Source organism: Zea mays, chromosome 6 (assembly GCF_902167145.1).
Source record: "Zea mays cultivar B73 chromosome 6, Zm-B73-REFERENCE-NAM-5.0, whole genome shotgun sequence".
Taxonomy (NCBI): Eukaryota; Viridiplantae; Streptophyta; class Magnoliopsida; order Poales; family Poaceae; genus Zea; species Zea mays.
In genome coordinates, this window is record NC_050101.1 from 9,174,187 (window position 1) to 9,194,276 (window position 20,090).

Consider the following 20,090-nt stretch of genomic DNA (forward strand, 5'->3'; position numbering starts at 1 on the left):
GGGTGGGGAAAATATAATATAATATATGTTAGTTGGTATAAGATAGATATATAGAGTAATTGTGACCATAAATAATTATTAAATACAGTAGAGAATATCTCTTACCAGGATGGAATATTCCTTTTAGTGTAGAGAAATAGGGTATAACGAGTGTGGATAACCTTAGATTCGTATAAACCTCATTTCATTTAAATATATAGCTGTAGATGCATGATAGATATAAAATTTAGGCCGAGCTTCACTTTAAAAGTTTCAAATCTATTTCAGCTTCTTCTATCTAAATAGATCCAGCTCCATGAGCTCTAGCTTCAAAAAAAATTGAAACTAGAGGCCAATTTTATAAAAAAAAATTGAACTCCTCAAATGGTTCTTCAGAAACATTGTTTTTATACCTCCTCATGAAGCTGCACTAAAATTACTCATCATGCAATTGGTTACATGACCTACCGATTTAAATATATAGCTGTAGATGCATGATAGATATAAAATTTAGGCCGAGCTTCACTTTAAAAGTTTCAAATCTATTTCAGCTTCTTCTATCTAAATAGATCCAGCTCCATGAGCTCTAGCTTCAAAAAAAATTGAAACTAGAGGCCGATTTTATAAAAAAAAATTGAACTCCTCAAATGGTTCTTCAGAAACATTGTTTTTATACCTCCTCATGAAGTTGCACCAAAATTACTCATCATGCAATTAGTTACATGACCTATCGATTTATGTCCCTTTGTTTGTCCGCTAATTATGCATCAAGGGTAATTAAGGAAACTCACAGAAATTAATTGTATTACAGAAGTTGGAGTCTATGTACAAGCCAAACACTCTTGAATCCTGTTTTACCAATTTGTTGAAATTGATTCATAGTGAAGTTGGAAAACCGAAACTGTAACTTTTGAAGTAGTAAAACCCTCCCAAACAAAGCATTAATCCCATTATATTTTCTTCAATGGAAGCCGCGAAAATGGTGAAACCAACCTTTATCTGGCTAGACATTCAAAAATCAACTAATTAATCGTAGTTTTAACAACAAAAAAACTGGTGGTTTTGAGACAAGAGTAGCTATTTTGTCCAGGACCAGTCTTGCCTCTGATAATAAAGGCGAGCGCGTGTACTTGCCTCTGATTACACTCTAACAATCAGGTGCGGCGGTCAAGTTGGTGCACATACACGCGCCGCCGCCGCCGCCGCCATGCATGCATGATGCTGATGCAGGCCTCTTGCCGTGGCCGATCGACGGCGCGTGTCAATTTACTCCACGGTGGTCCAATCGCCGCACGCTTTTATTTACTCTCACGCGTCCATGAATGCACTGGGCCTACTCGTGCATGAATGCATGCTGGGCCACATTCGCTCGCGTGCACGCCGGCCTGCTTCATTGCACAGTCGGCATTCTGGTACGTTGGGCCGCAATACAGATAACCGCCTTATCATGTTGATCCATACGTGACCATGTTTACTAATTTTGTATATAGGAGATCTGTTTTACTAGAGAGAGATTGGCTCTCCCGGGTTGTCGTGGTGAGTCGTCGTGTGTAGCCGTACTCTCAGTATGACGTCGTTTGTTACTCCGGCTCCTATATCGATTCCATCACTGACATTTTTGTAGTGGTGCACGCCGAGTCCCACATATCAGTCTCATGGTACGGTCGTACGTGGTATGGCTTTTTTTATCGTCATGAGCTATTTGTCACCTGTCAGCGTGCGTAGGCATACACTCGGTATGACGTGTTGTCCCGTCCTTCGATGTACGGGTCACTATAGAGACACCGGTGCTCATTCGGCGTGCTGTGTGTATGTCCGGACATGATTTGATGGAATCGTAGCTGACGTGGATCAGTTGGTCGACCAGAGCTGATTGATAGAGAGTTGGTCATCAGAGTTGGTCGACAGTTGGTCGACCAGAGCTGATTGATAGAGTTGGTCATCAGAGTTGGTTGACGGAGAGTTGGTCTTGGTCAGCAGGTCTGTCTCGCAGAGTTGGTCAGTCGGCCCGCCTCGCATAGTTAGTCGGTGGAGGTGATAGGCGAGTGAGCCGGTTTTGAAGGGTCTATTTCAGGTACCCGGTTCCCAAGAACTCGACGGTACTAACTGACACTATGTGTCGTGTTTTGTGTATATTTATAACCCTTTTTTAGCAGCTCACACATACGGGTCTGGAGAAATTTGTTATTTTCCGCTCTCAGCTTTGGCTCTCTGATATTATGCCAGTGTCTATGACTGGTGGGACCATCTGTGTCTATGATTTGTGTGCCTTATGGCATACTGGTGAAGCCAACAAATGATAATGACAAAATTGCCAATGACTCTATGGGTCCGATAGTGCGTAGCTAAGGTTGTCCACAACAAATCGTATAAAATAGAGGGATTCGTAGGATAGATTACACTATTAGTATAGTACACTTTTAAATAGGGGATACAATAGGATAGGTGACGGAACAACCTAAAAATAGGATTTTGTACTATGGATCACAGCTCACGAATATGCGCGCCACCAAGGAAGGGCGTGCATTTTAGTGCGATTTTATTGTACCATTTACGCGAGCTGCTGGAAGCGATCTAAACAATCCATGCCTCGAGGTATGACCGCCTCTAAAATCACTAGATACATGCCCGTGCGTTGCAACGGAACCAATATGATAAAATACATTGATATGAAAAACACTAATTTTGAGCTATCTATGGTCATTGTACTTTTGTTATTGGATGAATGGCAAAAGTACATGCTATTGAATGAATGGCAAAACCAATACATAGGCATATGGCTGATCAAATCAAACCAAGCATTATGGAACCAAGAAACCCCTAAAAATTATAAACTTAATATTAGATCAATAGTAGGTGGCAGATCGCCAGATCAACACCTCATTGTCGTCCTCATCAGAATGCGTGAAGAGCAGATTTGTCGTTGTGTTGTCCATGGAGACGAACGAAGCTAAAAGAACAGAATAGGATTCAGCGAGCACGAAAAGATCCTTTAGAGGAAAAAAACGGTCGGTGTCTGGTGCTGTAGCCTCCCTCTACTACTGCTTCCTTTCAGAGTTTCAGTCAAAAAAACACACAGTTGTTTTTTTCTTTCTGCTTTGTGTTGCTTTCGGCGAAAGAATCGTTTCGTTGGGCGAAACATCGTGAGATCAGATTCAGACGTCGCCATTTTCCCCGACCAACCTTGCATCAAAAGATGAGCTTGTAAACAACAACGAGAGTTTGCGTATCATGCAACAAACAAAACGACTGTTCATATCATAGCTGTACCGCCCACCTGATGATGGAGGGTGACAAAACATTTCAGAAAGACTACATGTAACATGCTCTTGTTGTTTGGCATCAGATTTGACCATAGATGCATGCTTTTTTTGGAGAAAACATAACACCCTACAACAACTCTAAGGTATGATGGAGCTCTTTGCTCACCAAATCTGAAACTCAAGTTATCAAAAGGAAGAACATCTTCAATTCTGAAAGTTCAGCCTGGGAAGCTCAATGGTTGTTCTACCTAATAGCATATGGACTGCATTGTACATAACACCTCCACTTACATATGGCACCTGCTCTAAAATAAGTTACACATGGCATCATGAATCTTGGCTATTATAATGATGATCGCTAACAAAACTGTAGCCGGTGGCGTAACAGATTCAGGAACAAAAATGGGGGCGTGAAAACTTCTGAAACAGCAGGGCGGAAGAAGCTTGCAAAGGGTCTTGGACACCATCATCTCATCTCATATCTTGCTCCTATACCTGACCAACTTTGCCAGCGTCTCCTGAGCAGCTAGCGTCTGGGCGTGGCCGTGGCCGAGCATGACAGTCCGGATGCTAATGCAGGGCCTGCACAACTCCTCGCCCGTGTCGAACAGCCCACCGTGGAGCAGCAGCTTCGCCCTCGTCTCCAACAGCGTCGCCTTGAGCAGCGTCACCTCCTGCCAGACGAGCTCGTCGACGCGGTGGTTCGGCTGCAGCTTCTTCCTCTAGCACAATGACCCGTGGCTCTAGTCCTGCATCCGCGACGCGTAGGACTTCTCCACCTCCTCCAGGACATTCGTGCACACCTTGAGCAGCTCCAGAGCCGAGCCGCACCGCGAGCGACATGGAGGAGTCGACCGCGAGGGGCAACGCCGTCTTCTTGATGAAGAGGACCATGTCGACCTGAAAGGGAAATGTGCCTTGGGCCATTTCTATATTGTTTTGGTGATTAAGTGCCAACACATATTCTCTAAGTGTTATTGTATGCCAAATGATGAATGAAGTGCAAATCAACAATAAGGTATGATTCTAGACTTAGTACATTGGTTTTTGTGTACTAATATATTTGTCTAAGTGCTAGAATCAAGGAAAAGAAAAGAAGAGAAGAACTTGGCTCGAAGCAGCCAAGACTCAGCACAGTCTGGCACACCGGACTGTCCGGTGGTGCACCGGACAGTGTCCGGTGCGCCAAACTGGTCTCCAGCGAACTGGCTACTCTAGGGAGTTTTTGGCGGCGTACGGCTATAATTCACCGGACTGTCCGGTGGTGCACCGGACTGTCCGGTGAGCCAACGGCCGCCAGCGCAACGGTCGGCCACCAAATCCGCGGGCGACGCGTGGCCCGCTCCAACGGTCGGCAGGGGGCACCGGACTGTTCGGTGTGCACCGGAAAGTGTCCGGTGAGCCAATCAGCCCGAAGATCCAACGGTCAGCTGCGCCAGGAATGGAAGGAGATCCGCACCGGACATGCTACAGTGGCTGTCCGGTGGTGCACCGGACTGTCCGGTGCGCCACCTGACAGAAGGCAAGAATTGCCTTCCTTGTTGGGTTCCAACGGCTCCTAACTGCCTTGGGGCTATAAAAGGGACCCCTATGCGCATGGAGGAGTCACCCAAGCATTCCTTGATCATTCCTAAGCACCAAGACTCCATTCTCGCGCATTCGATTCTTTGAGATAGTGACTTGAGCTCTGAAAGTCGCCTAGAGGGGGGTGAATAGGGCGAAACTGAAATTTACAAAGTTAATCACAACTACAAGCCGGGTTAGCGTTAGAAATGTAATCGAGTCCGAGAGAGAGGGTGAAAAAACAAATCACAAGCAAATGAAGAGCGAGACACAAGGATTTGTTTTACCGAGGTTCGGTTCTTGCAAACCTACTCCCCGTTGAGGTGGTCACAAAGACCGGGTCTCTTTCAACCCTTTCCCTCTCTCAAACGATCCCTCGGACCGAGTGAGCTTCTCTTCTCAATCAAAAGGGAACCAAACTTCCCGCAAGGACCACCACACAGTTGGTGTCTCTTGCCTTGATTACAATTTAGATGATCGCAAGAAAGAATGAGAAAAAAAGCAATCCAAGCGCAAGAGCTCAAATGAACACAACAAATCTCTCTCACTAATCACTAAGGCTTTGTGTGGAATTGGGAGAGGATTTGATCTCTTTGGTGTGTCTTGTATTGAATGTTAGCTCTTGTAAGGTGTAGAAGAGTGAAAACTTGGATGCCATTGAATGTGGGGTGGTTGGGGTATTTATAGTCCCAACCACCACAAAGTGGCCGTTGGAAGTGTTCTGTCGCATGGCGCACCGGACAGTCCGGTGCGCCACGGGACACTGTCCGGTGCGCCAGCCACGTCAGCAGACCGTTGGGGTTCGACCGTTGGAGCTCTGACTTGTGGGGCCTCTGGGCTGTCTGGTGTTGCACCGGACCGGTCCTGTAGACTGTCCGGTGCGCCAACTACGTGTGCTCTGACCTCTGCGCGCGCAGACGTTGCATTTAATGCGTTACAGTCGACCGTTGCGCGCGAAGTAGCCGTTGCTCCGCTGACACACCGGACAGTCTGGTGTGCACCGGACACTGTCCGGTGAATCACCGGACAGTCCGGTGAATTATAGAGGAGCGCCCTTGGAAATTCCCGAAGGTGAAGAGTTCAGCCTCGAGTGCCCTGGTGCACCGGACACTGTCCGGTGGCACACCGGACAGTCCGGTGCGCCAGTCCAGGGTGCCTTCCGGATTATCTTTTGCTCTCTTGTTTGAACCCTTTTCTTGGTCTTTTTATTGGCTTATTGTGAACCTTTGGTACCTGTAGAACTTATAGACTAGAGCAAACTAGTTAGTCCAATTGTTTGTGTTGGGCAATTCAACCACCAAAATCAATTAGGAAATAGGTGTAAGCCTAATTCCCTTTCAATCTCCCCCTTTTTGGTGATTGATGCCAACACAAACCAAAGCAAGTATAGAAGTGCATAATTGAACTAGTTTGCATAATGTAGGTGCAAAGGTTACTTAGAATTGAACCAATAAACATTTTCATAAGATATGCATGGATTGTTTCTTTATTTTTAACATTTTGGACCACGCTTGCACCACATGTTTTGTTTTTGCAAATACTTTTGTAAATTCTTTTCAAGGTTCTTTTGCAAGTAGTCAAAGGTAAATGAGTAAGATTTTGAGAAGAATTTTCAAGACTTGAAATTTTCTCCCCTTGTTTCAAATGCTTTTCCTTTGACTAAACAAAACTCCCTCTATATAAGATCTTCCTCTTAGTGTTCAAGAGGGTTTTAAGATATCAATTTTGAAAACACTATTTTCTCCCCCTTTTTGGACATAATGAGATACTAATTTGAAAACATCATTTTAAAATTAGGTGGTGATGCGGTCCTTTTGCTTTGGGCTAATACTTTCTCCCCCTTTGGCATGAATCGCCAAAAACGGATACTTGAGTGAGATATAAGCCCTTTGCCTAACTACTTTCTCCCCTTTGGCAAAGTGAAACATGAGTGAAGATTATACCAAAGACGGAGAATTGCTCGGAGCGACGACGAAGGATGAGTTATGGAGTGGAGTGGAAGCCTTTGTCTTCGCCGAAGACTCCAATTCCCTTTCAATATACCTATGACTTGGTTTGAAATATACTTGAAAACACATTAGTCATAGCACATGAAAGAGGTATGATCAAAGGTATATTAAAGAGCTATGTGTGCAAGACATCAAAAGAAATTCCTAGAATCAAGAATATTTAGCTCATGCCTAAGTTTGTTAAAAGTTTGTTCATCTAGTGGCTTGGTAAAGATATCGGCTAATTGATCTTTAGTGTTAATATATGCAATCTCGATATCTCCCTTTTGTTGGTGATCCCTTAAGAAATGATACCGAATGGTTATGTGTTTAGTGCGGCTATGCTCAACGGGATTATCCGCCATGCGAATTGCACTCTCAATATCACATAGAAGAGGAACTTTGGTTAATTTGTAACCATAGTCCCTAAGGGTTTGACTCATCCAAAGCAATTGCGCGCAACAATGTCCTGCGGCAATATACTCGGCTTCGGCGGTAGAAAGAGCTACGGAATTTTGCTTCTTTGAAGCCCAAGACACCAAGGATCTTCCCAAGAACTGGCAAATCGCCGATGTGCTCTTTCTATTAATCTTACACCCCGCCCAATTGAAAGTCGCCTAGAGGGGGGTGAATAGGGCGAAACTGAAATTTACAAAGTTAATCACAACTACAAGCCGGGTTAGCGTTAGAAATATAAGCGAGTTCACGAGAGAGGGTGCAAAACAAATCGCAAGCGAATAAAGAGTGTGACACGCGGATTTGTTTTACTGAGGTTCGGTTCTCGCAAACCTACTCCCCGTTGAGGAGGCCACAAAGGCCGGGTCTTTTTCAACCCCTTCCCTCTCTCAAATGGTCCCTCGGACCGAGTGAGCTTTCTCTTTTCAACTCAACCGGGAACAAAACTTCCCCGCAAGGACCACCACACAATTGGTGTCTCTTGCCTTGGTTACAAGTGAGTATTGATCTCAAGAAAGAATGAGAAAGAAAGCAATCCAAGCGCAAGAGCTCAAAAGAACACAACAAATCACTCTCACTTAACACTAATGCTTTTGTGGAATTGGGAGAGGATTTGATCACTTGGGTGTGTCTTGTATTGAACGCCTAGCTCTTGTAAGTGGTTGGAAGTTGGAAAACTTGGATAACTTGAATGTGGGGTGGTTGGGGGTATTTATAACCCCAACCACCAAACTAGCCGTTTGGTGGAGGCTGCTGTCGCATGGCGCACCGGACAGTCCGGTGCGCCACCGGACACTGTCCGGTGCGCCAGCCACGTCACTAGGCCGTTGGGTTCCGACCGTTGGAGCTCTGACGTGTGGGCCCGCCTGGCTGTCCGGTGGTGCACCGGACAAGTCCTGTAGACTGTCCGGTGTGCCACCCGCGCGTGCTCTGCTTCTCTGCACGCGCTGGCGCGCATTTAATGCGTTGCAGACGACCGTTGGCACGAAGTAGTCGTTGCTCCGCTGGCTCACCGGACAGTCCGGTGTGCACCGGACATGTCCGGTGAATTATAGCGGAGCGGATTCCCGAAGCTGGCGAGTTCAGAGTCGCTCTCCCCTGGGGCACCGGACACTGTCCGGTGTTACACCGGATAGTCCGGTGATTTATAGCGAAGCGGCTTTGGATTTTCCCGAAGGTGAGGAGTTCAGCGTGAAGTCCCCTGGTGCACCGGACACAGTCCGGTGGTGCACCGGACAGTCCGGTGCGCCAGACCAGAGCTGCCTTCGGTTATCCCTTGCTCCTTTTTGTTGAACCCATTTCTTGGTCTTTTTATTGGCTAAGTGTGAACCTTTGGCACCTGTATAACTTATACACTAGAGCAAACTAGTTAGTCCAAATATTTGTGTTGGGCAATTCAACCACCAAAATCAATTAGGAAATAGGTGTAAGCCTAATTCCCTTTCAATCTCCCCCTTTTTGGTGATTGATGCCAACACAAACCAAAGCAAATGTGGAAGTGCATAATTGAACTAGTTTGCATAATGTAAGTGCAAAGATTACTTGGAATTGAGCCAATATAAATACTTATAAGATACGCATGGATTGTTTCTTCATTTTTAACATTTTGGACCACGCTTGCACCACATGTTTTGTTTTTGCAAATTCTTTTGTAAATCCTTTTCAAAGTTCTTTTGCAAATAGTCAAAGGTAAATGAATAAGATTTTGCGAAGCATTTTCAAGATTTGAAATTTTCTCCCCCTGTTTCAAATGCTTTTCCTTTTACTTAAACTAAACTCACCCTTGATAAATTCCTCCTCTTAGTGTTCAAGAGGGTTTTAAGATATCACTTTTGAAAATACTAACTTCTTCCCCTTTTGAACACAATAAGATACCAATTTGAAATTGCCAATTGAAAATCATTTTTCAAAACCTTTTCTTAGCGTTAAATTTTAAAATTAGGGTGGTGGTGCGGTCCTTTTGCTTTGGGCTAATACTCTCTCCCCCTTTGGCATGAATCGCCAAAAACGGAGTCATTAGAGCCCTTTGAACTACTTTTCTCCCCTTAGGCAAATAAAACATATGAGTGAAGATTATACCAAAGCCAGAGAGATGTGTGGAGCGACAGCGAAGGATGAGTTACGAAGTGGAAGCCTTTGTCTTCGCCGAAGACTCAAATTCCCTTTCAATACACCTATGACTTGGTTTGAAATAAACTTGAAAAACACATTAGTCATAGCATATATAGAAGAGACATGATCAAAGGTATATGAATGAGCTATGAGTGCAAATCAACAAAAGAAATTCCTAGAATCAAGAATATTTAGCTCATGCCTAAGTTTGTTAAAAGTTTGTTCATCAAGTGGTTTGGTAAAGATATCGGCTAATTGATCTTTAGTGTTAATGTATGCAATCTCGATATCTCCCTTTTGTTGGTGATCCCTTAAAAAGTGATACCGAATGGCTATGTGTTTAGTGCGGCTATGCTCAACGGGATTATCCGCCATGCGGATTGCACTCTCATTATCACATAGAAGAGGAGCTTTGGTTAATTTGTAACCGTAGTCCCTAAGGGTTTGCCTCATCCAAAGTAGTTCGCGCAACAATGGCCTGCGGCAATGTACTCGGCTTCGGCGGTAGAAAGAGCTACGGAATTTTGCTTCTTTGAAGCCCAAGACACCAAGGATCTTCCCAAGAACTGGCAAGTCCCCGATGTGCTATTTGTCACACCCAGTTTTGGAAGGTAAACCGAATGCGAACCATGTACGTGCCAGGATCAGAAATTCACGTACACGACGATTACATAAATGACTCATCATAGCACAATGCTTCGAATAACAATAAAGATAAGTAATAATATGAAAGACTAGAGTCATTTACATAATATAACCAAAGTACACAGAACAGAAACGTAGCCAACGTAAATAAACCCACCACAGGCAGCTGACTGGGGGAGGTCGCTAGCCTAATCCTCGAACTCGTCGAAGTCCTGGAACTCCTGGAGATTCGCCTCGACGCCTTCTTCTTTACCTGAGCATAGATTGCACCAAAGGCAACCTGGTGTTTTGTGAAAGCAAGGGTGAGTACACATCAACGTACTCAGCAAATGTCCCGTTTGGCTGTAGTGGACTAGCTTTATTTGGGGTTAAGGTCAAGCAGTTGCTTTTAGTTGGTCAGGTTATTATTATTAATTGAGAGCCAGGTTTTAACATTAACCCAAGTTATTAACCCAAAGTACCCTTTCCAAACGGAAAGAATACCACTTACCATTACCATAGTCATAACCATCATCATCATCATCATCTGTAAACCAACCATCTCTGATCAAGTACCTCTAATCAAAGAGGATCCCAAGGCCGCTCATAACCGTGAGCACGGCTGATATATCAGTTTCACTACCCTCTGCAGAGGTCGCACACTTTACCCATGAGTCATAATTCCCTTTCTGCCCGGGGAGAGCTACTCCCCATTGATCACTCCCTAGGTGGTCCGGCAGGGTATCACTACGTAGCTGTTACAAAGATTCCCTAGAGGTCATAGCTGCCCGTTAGGTTTCTCCAGTTTGATAAACACAGTACCCCTCCCCGCAGGAGAGTGACTAACAAAGAGCAAAATGAAAGAACCTCGGCACTCAGCCTCGGCAGAGCAAGCACTGTGCCTGGACCCCATTGACGGCACGACGGCTAAGCAACTACACCTCTAGTTCATCTAATTAATCAGCTAAGGGCATCCCATTTCACCCTCATGGTTGCACTGTTATCCCGGGTTGTCACTCCCCAAACAGGTCCTTACGGAGAGGCACTCAAGAAACAACCTGAGCCCCCCTAAAGTATCACAGGAACATCATCGGTATAATATCATAGTATCATAAGTATTCACATCATGTTCATTGATTAAAGTAAAGCAATAGCATAATGCTAACCATGATAACCCAAAAGGTAAACAAGGATAAGGTAAATAGAAAGCTAGTCAATCCTTAGGTTTCAATTAAGTAATGCGGGACAGTGCATTAAAAGTGAATGGGACATAATGGGTCAGAGGACACTTGCCTTCACCAAACAGATGCTCAGGGTCCTCAACTTTGCAGAACTCGAAGAATATCACTTGGTCGCCGAAGCTTGACCGTCGATTCCTTGAAGCTCAGGAACAGATCGCAATCTATTCGCGTCGCACAGCGAATACCAACAGGCACAAACAAACAGACATATGTATATGCATAAGAACATTACATCATTCAAATAAAAACATAATAAAATATGCAGAACGAAATAGAGCGCGTTACTACGGTCGCGCGAGGAAAAAGGAACCCGACAGTCGAAGCTTCGATCGAGGAGTTATAACGTTTACGCTACGCAAGTAGTAGCTAGGACATTTAATTTGATATTGTAAAAATATAACTTATAACCGTTATGTAGTTTTGATTAAATCTACCACACTAATAGCTATCAAACAAATAACTAATATAATTAGCACGAGAGATTCTAAGCGAAGCGAATTTACGACGCATGAAACAATACGACAGCGTGCAAACGACGCGCGGGCACGCGCGACGTAGCACGTGAACAACGCCTGAGACAGTGCGCGCGACCAGCGCGAACGACGCGTGAACCAGCACGTAAACGACGCGCAACGACTTGCGCGAACAGCACGCGCGCCACAAGAACATCACGCGCGAACAGCGCATAGATGGTGCGACGACGCCCACGCACAGCACAATGACACGAGAATCACTACATTTATCGGTTTATAATAAAGCATGGCCAGCAATTAATTAATTAATTAACTAAAGCATGAGGTACGATAAAATAATATTTTTAACGTGTACACGATATTATTGTGAAGGTAAAACAATTAGAATAGAGTAAATCGGACGACCATAAAAGTTAATGTGTATTTACTGACCCGTTGATTTAATATTGCGCGCGACAAGCGACAATGTGCGAAAACGGCACGCGGCAACGCGTGCGAATAGCACGCGCGACGACACGCACGACAACACGCGAAACAGCGCGACACGCGAAAGGCACGCGATTCAGCGCGCAGCAACACGCGAGAATCGCTATCAGATATCGTGTTTATACTAAATAAGTATTAATTCAAAAACATTTGTGTAGATATAATCCTATTAACATATGTAATCAAAGCGCAGCTAAAACTATAAAATAGTTTAAGTAAACTACTGCTTTAATATCTCGGATAAATAAATAATCAACTAATTAATTAAAACGTGTATCACAATGAAATAATTTTAGTAACATAAGTGATTATAAGCGAATGATTTAAGCTCGTGCTCGGATAACGCGCGATACACGCGAACAGCGCGCGGCAAGGTGCGCGACACAAGCATGGGAACAACATTACGGCACGCGCGAATGACATACGAAAATCATTAATTAATGTCGTGTTATACTATACAATTATTAAAAAAAACATCCAATTTAATATTGATCCCTCGCAGCCAATAACTAATAGAAAATTGCCACATGGCCATGCATGTGGGGGAGGACGGTTTCCAAATGCGCAACGCAGGGGTGTTTTCGGGTTGCATGCGATGTGCATGCGGATGGGGCCCACAAGCTGATCGTGCGTGGAGATTGGAGATTGGATGTCGCATGCGGAACAGCTTTGCATGTTGCATGCGGGACGGTTTTTTTTCTAGGCATCGAGCATGTGTGCAGTGGGGAGGAAAGCGTCGGTCAGGAGTGGCATCGACGGCACTAGCAGCTCGCCGGGCCAGACGCCTAAACTACGCGCGCGGCAGCAGGCCAGCATGGACGACACACGGCCTAGAGCGCCTTGGATCAGGCGAAGCGGCGTGGTCGGGCTACACAGTGGAGGAACGTGGTCACCGGAGGTCCGAGGTCGGCTGCGGCAGGGCTGAGCGCGCGCCACGCGGCCAGGATGCAGGCCTGCCAGGCTCCAGGGGCTCGGCCGCGGACTCGCCATGCGAGGGCACTGACCGTCGCGTTCGCCGACCTGCAGGACCCCGGGGCGCGACGCGAGAGAGAGAATAGCGGAGGGGGCAGTGCTTGCCGGCGCCTTCACTACGCCGCACGGCTTCGACCAGGCAGCGCTGAGCACCGGGCACCGGCTAGGGGCTGCAGGGAGGGTCCGTCGAGGAGGGGAGAGAGGATGGGGAAGGGAAGAGAGGAGAGAGGACTCACCGGGAATCGCCATGTGCAGGGACGACAGCTTCTGCGTGATTTGGATCTGGGGAAGGAGACTAGAGGTTATGTGACGGCTGGGTGGTTGTATAAAAGGGAACACGAGAGGAGGTTGCCAAACTCGCCATCAACTGTGTTGCGACCGAGCGAGAGAGGCGATTGCGAATACGACGAGGGTAAACACGAGCAACACGACGTTTGCGAGGGAATACATTTTAATTATCCCGCGAAAAGGACATGAGATCTAGAACAGGCTCGACGAGAGGAAGAAATATATGTTATCGTGTTTTCAAAATACTAAATTTAGGCATTTAAATATTAGAAAGGCTGAAATTCATATTTAGTACCCGAAGAAAGTTCTGAAGATTCCAAAAACTCTCGGGAACATCCTCGAGATCTTTAACATGTTTCAATAACATTTTGCACTCATAAACACTATGCATCGGCATGAATGCAACACTCAAGCACCTCTGAGGTTTTATTTTACTAAGCTTACACCTAGATATAAAATAAAATAATTCTCCACTTTTAGGAAAAAGAAAAGGAAAGCGAAGAGCTGAGGGAGTAACACCTGAATTTGGTGGATATTTGAAAAGAAATTTTATACCCCCAAATTCAGGGTGTTACAGATCTAACCCCCTTAACAGAATCTCGTCCTCGAGATTCAAGAAGAGGCTAGCAAGAAAATGAGATTGGTTTATTAGTCTTTCATAGCTTCTTCTAACTCGGCTTTGACTCTGTCAGCTTTAACTTGCGGACTGGTTGCTTTGACCTTCAGGTGCTTGAGATCGATTGATGCAATTCATGAAGATCTCTTGGACCTGTGGGTTGGACCCACGCACGCTTTCGCTGCGCCACTTTGATCTTGTTGGTTGACGTGGATCGCATTGTCTTCATTGGGGTTAGCGGCTAACCCCCTTAACAGGAGCGTTGATACACACTTGATGAAGATGCTACCGACTCTGATCTTGACTGATTTGAAGGAGTTGGAGGATGCCGACCGGACAGGTGCAAGAGGAAAGGGTAGCGAGAAAAAGGTAAGTATAGACGGATTAGAGAGAGTAGGGGGAGAACCTAACTAATTAACTATATGGCACTTACCTGGTAAACTGAGGTCATTGCGGACCCGGGGCCACAACACACCAACACTCATCACAAAGAAGCAAATCAGTCATAACACAAAGACAAACAGCACAAGCATACAACAACAAACATCTCGTTGCTATACGTAACTTTTAATTAAATGGTGGTCTTTCCTTAAAAAGGGAAACTATTCTAAGGCCAATAAAAGGCAAGGGGAATAATAAGACATGGAGGGGCATGAGCATAATAAAGGATGGAGCTAAAGCAAGGATCATAGTTACAAGGGAGAAAATGCAACCAAGGGCAGGGTAGGTAAACACCATTCTCAAATCGAGATGGGAAAGGTGATGTTTCAAAAGGTAGGCATAGGAGAAGCATCATGGAAAGATCTAGATATTAGGAAGGTAAGGGCGATATCAAACAAAAGCTAAGACTTGCAACGCGACATAGGAATAGGGAACGAACAAGAGCGGGGAGGGGTAAGACAACACTCTTGAAATGAAATGGGGGAGGCGGCTTTAAAATGCAGGTACATGACAAGCATCAAAGTAATGATCGAAGGATGACAAGGGTTAAGGTGATAACGGACAAACACGTAATAAAGGATGTATTTTAAACAAGACTTGCAAGGTGTCAAAGAAGGGGGAGGAGTCAACGATGAAATATATGAGGCATATCCCCGAATAGGGATGGATATGAGGAGGCTTCAAAGGGTAGGTTCAATGTAGGAAGGAAGGCAAGGGAATAGATATCACGAGGGTCTGAAGGTGATAACAGACAAGGATGTAGGAGAGGAGGTAAATAGGCATAAGACAAAGGATATGAGTACCATAAAGGATGGAGTTAAGACATGACCTGCAAGTGGGAAAGAAGAGGGTACGTCCAAGGGCCAAATAGGTAAATTGCCACTCTGAATTTGAGGTGGAAGAGAGGAGGGATTTTTTTAAGAGTAGGAATAAAGATGAGTATCAAGGCAAGATCGATGGATGACAAGGTGATGGTGATAGCAAATACAACACAACAAAGGGTGAAATTAAGACAAAACTTGTAAGGCGACGAGGAGTGAAGAGAAATCAAGGAAGAGATGAGTAACTCACAATTCTCAAACTGGGTTGAAAGAAAGGGGAGGCTTTTAAAGGATAAGTTCAAGGTAAGCATTCAGATAGAAGACACCAATATTCCAAGGGTCAAAGGCGATAACAGACAAGGGTATGAGAGAAAAGATGAAGGTATTGAAGAGCCAGTGGTATGAGTACAACAAAGAATGGAGTCACGTTCAAGCTTACACGTGGTAAAGAAGAGGATATAGCCAAGGGTGAGATAAGTAAAACACCGCTCCCAATTTGGGATAGGCCTCGGCAGAGCAAGCACTGTGCCTGGACCCCATTGACGGCACGACGGCTAAGCAACTACACCTCTAGTTCATCTAATTAATCAGCTAAGGGCATCCCATTTCACCCTCATGGTTGCACTGTTATCCCGGGTTGTCACTCCCCAAACAGGTCCTTACGGAGAGGCACTCAAGAAACAACCTGAGCCCCCTAAAGTATCACAGGAACATCATCGGTATAATATCATAGTATCATAAGTATTCACATCATGTTCATTGATTAAAGTAAAGCAATAGCATAATGCTAACCATGATAACCCAAAAGGTAAACAAGGATAAGGTAAATAGAAAGCTAGTCAATCCTTAGGTTTCAATTAAGTAATGCGGGACAGTGCATTAAAAGTGAATGGGACATAATGGGTCAGAGGACACTTGCCTTCACCAAACAGATGCTCAGGGTCCTCAACTTTGCAGAACTCGAAGAATATCACTTGGTCGCCGAAGCTTGACCGTCGATTCCTTGAAGCTCAGGAACAGATCGCAATCTATTCGCGTCGCACAGCGAATACCAACAGGCACAAACAAACAGACATATGTATATGCATAAGAACATTACATCATTCAAATAAAAACATAATAAAATATGCAGAACGAAATAGAGCGCGTTACTACGGTCGCGCGAGGAAAAAGGAACCCGACAGTCGAAGCTTCGATCGAGGAGTTATAACGTTTACGCTACGCAAGTAGTAGCTAGGACATTTAATTTGATATTGCGCATAGATGGTGCGACGACGCCCACGCACAGCACAATGACACGAGAATCACTACATTTATCGGTTTATAATAAAGCATGGCCAGCAATTAATTAATTAATTAACTAAAGCATGAGGTACGATAAAATAATATTTTTAACGTGTACACGATATTATTGTGAAGGTAAAACAATTAGAATAGAGTAAATCGGACGACCATAAAAGTTAATGTGTATTTACTGACCCGTTGATTTAATATTGCGCGCGGACAGCGCGCGACAAGCGACAATGTGCGAAAACGGCACGCGGCAACGCGTGCGAATAGCACGCGCGACGACACGCACGACAACACGCGAAACAGCGCGACACGCGAAAGGCACGCGATTCAGCGCGCAGCAACACACGAGAATCGCTATCAGATATCGTGTTTATACTAAATAAGTATTAATTCAAAAACATTTGTGTAGATATAATCCTATTAACATATGTAATCAAAGCGCAGCTAAAACTATAAAATAGTTTAAGTAAACTACTGCTTTAATATCTCGGATAAATAAATAATCAACTAACTAATTAAAACGTGTATCACAATGAAATAATTTTAGTAACCACGGCGACGCGCAAACATCGCATGAATGGCACGCGACGACGCAACAAGTGGGAGATTGACTTTCCGTGTTTGTATTCAACAAATATTAATTCAACACATTTGAGTAGGCATAATCGCATTAACATGAATTTGTAAAAGAGTGAATTAAAACTATAAATTAGTTTTAATCGAATTGCTACCTATTATCCGTGAGATAAACAAATAATTGTTAATTACTTAACTAACATATGTGTCAAGACAAAGTAATATGATTATCACGAACATGACGTTATTACGGAGCTAACTCAAAGGAACGAAGTCTAACGCAACTCCTATTGAATAAATCAAACGCCGCATAACGTATTGAATAATTAACAACTCGCGGCTAAACACGACGCGACATACGAATATTACCAGATTATAATTAAATGCACAAAACTATATTTCTAAGTTGATTTTAGTTAATATAAGTTATTTGCGTACAACATTTTAGATAAATTGAATTGTCAATTAGTTCATGATTATAGCGAAGTGATTAATTAATGTACGCGGATTGCGCACGCGATCGACAACAACGGACACGTGAACAGTGCGAAGGCGTGCACGTGCAGGGGGTAGACGGGGGGGGGGGTGCTGCTGGCTGGCGACGCGTGACGAATGACGACGACGTATATTTAACTTGCGCACAAGGTCTCTACACGGTTAATGTATAATTAATTAACCAACCTAGTCGACTTTACGCGAGGAATAATAATAATGCGCGCAAAACGCGTGATGCGGAATCAGTACAAACGACGCGCGGGATGAACCATAATCTAGTTTTAATTAAAAGGTCATAAGTGTTGAATAAACCACTAATTAAATAATTAAAACTTGCAACGTGACAATATAATAATTCTAATGTGTGCACGATATCGTAGACTTGTGCATAAATAAATGCAGACTTCCAAGTATAGCAAATTATTTATGCGAACTCATAAATCCGGACGTTTATTACCTATACAGTCGAGGACATTTTTGCAAAACGAGCTTCCTTCTTCCTCGGAACAACGGCTCTGGGCTTCCTGCGCAGGGGCGGGGCTGCGGGTCGGACGCGCAGCCACGGCTGGAGAGCCGCCATGAGCGCACGCAGGAGCCGGGAAGCCGCGGCCAGGGCTGGACAGCAGCGGGGCTGTTGCCGGGGATGGTCACAATGCCGCATCGGGCCACCAGGCTTGGCCGCGCCATGGCCGGCTGGGCCACGGGACTCGCGCGCGCACAGGAGGCGGCTGGCTTGCTAGAGCATGGACGGCGACGCGACACACCACGGCGTGGCTGGGCAAGCGCGCTGGGCGGGGGTGCTGGCACGGCTGGGCCATGCCCGCGACCAAGGAGAAGGGGAGGAGGGGCGAGTGAGCGCAGGAACTCGGACAGCAAAGATAGAGTACAAACAGAGCGAGCTCCAACGGACGATGGGGCGCCAAAGCGGCTTCGAAAGGTGGACGAGGGCGCGCATCTGGCGATTACTGGGGCGAGGGACGAGACAACGACCGCTGGGGACTTGGGAAATGAAGGAGAGAAGAGAAGGGGAAGTGTAGATGCTCGGATAAGGCAGTGTGGATGCGTACGTCGGGTTCCTCAGCGTCGTGGACGAGATCGTGGCGTCGGTTCCGTCTTCCACGCGCGCACGAAGAGCGGGGGTGTGGCGGCGGCTGAGCGTGTGCGACGCGCAACTGGGCGAGCGACGGCGCGAGGCAGCGGCTGCACGCGCTCGGCGAGGCGCTGGGCGAGCGGCTGCGTGCGGGGCCACGGCGGGGTGGGCCAGCTGGGCGTGGCGGCTGCGGGCGCGAGCGGCGGCGCGCAGGGCGCGGGGCTGCGGTGCGCGCGAGGCCGTCGCACGGCTGGGCTGGGGGGAAATGGGCCGCGCGCTAGGGTTGGGGGCGCGCCTGGGCAGCACGACTAGGCCGCGGAGCGCGGAGTGGGCCGCGGGCGTGATGGGCTGGGGAGCAGCGCAGTGCGCGCTGGGCTGCGAGCGCGATGGGCTGCCAAGTCGAGCAGGCCGGGGCGCAGGGGTGGCCAGGGGAGGGCGCTGGGCCGCGCGGCTGGGGGGCGCCGAGTGGGCCTTGGGGCAGGCCGGCCAGGGGGGCTGGGAAGGCTTTCCCTTTCCCATTTATTCTTCCTTTTCTTATTCTTTTATCTATTTATATTCAAATTTAGATATAGTTTTTGAATCGAAAATTCAAATATACTTCTTGAGTTTGAATGGATGCACCACCACAACAATTCAACATATAATAAAATATCTCGGCATGCTATGCAAAAATCAAGGACTCTTTTTAGGGTTCCATTTTACTACGCTCAACATATGTATATGTATATATACACACTCACATACAAAATAACTCTCCACTAATCAGGAAAAGAAAAAAGTTATGTAAGAGAGAGGGTAACACCTGAATTTGGTGAATATTAGAAAAGAAATTTTATACCCCCAAATTCAGGGTGTTACAGATCTAACCCCCTTAACAGGAATCTCGCCCCCGAGATTCAAGAAGAAGCTAGCAAGAAAACGAGGTTGGTTCATAGGTTGTCCACAGCTTCCTTGAGCTGACTTTGACCCGGCAAGCTTAACTTGCGGACTAGTTGCTTTGACCTTTAGATGTTCACGACCAACTGATGCAATTCTTGAGGATCCCTTGGACCTGTGGGTTAGGACCCACCACGCTTCCGCTACGCCACTTTGACCATGTTGGTTGATGTTGATCGCATTGTCTTCATTGGGGTTAGCAACTAACCCCCTCAACAGGAGCGTTGATACGCACTTGATGAAGATACTGTCGATTCTGATCTTGATGGATTAAGAGAAGTTGGAGGCTGCCAACTGGACAGGTGCAAATGGATAGAATATAAATAGAATAGGTAAGCATAGATGGATTAAAGAGAGAAAAGGGAGAGCACCCAACT

General features: G+C 45.7%; 1 pseudogene; it reads right to left on the reverse strand.

Annotated features, from left to right (window-relative positions):
• Positions 1–3,603: 3,603 nt before the first annotated feature.
• Positions 3,604–20,090, reverse strand: part of LOC103630842 (uncharacterized) — an 86,416-nt pseudogene continuing 69,929 nt past the window's right edge.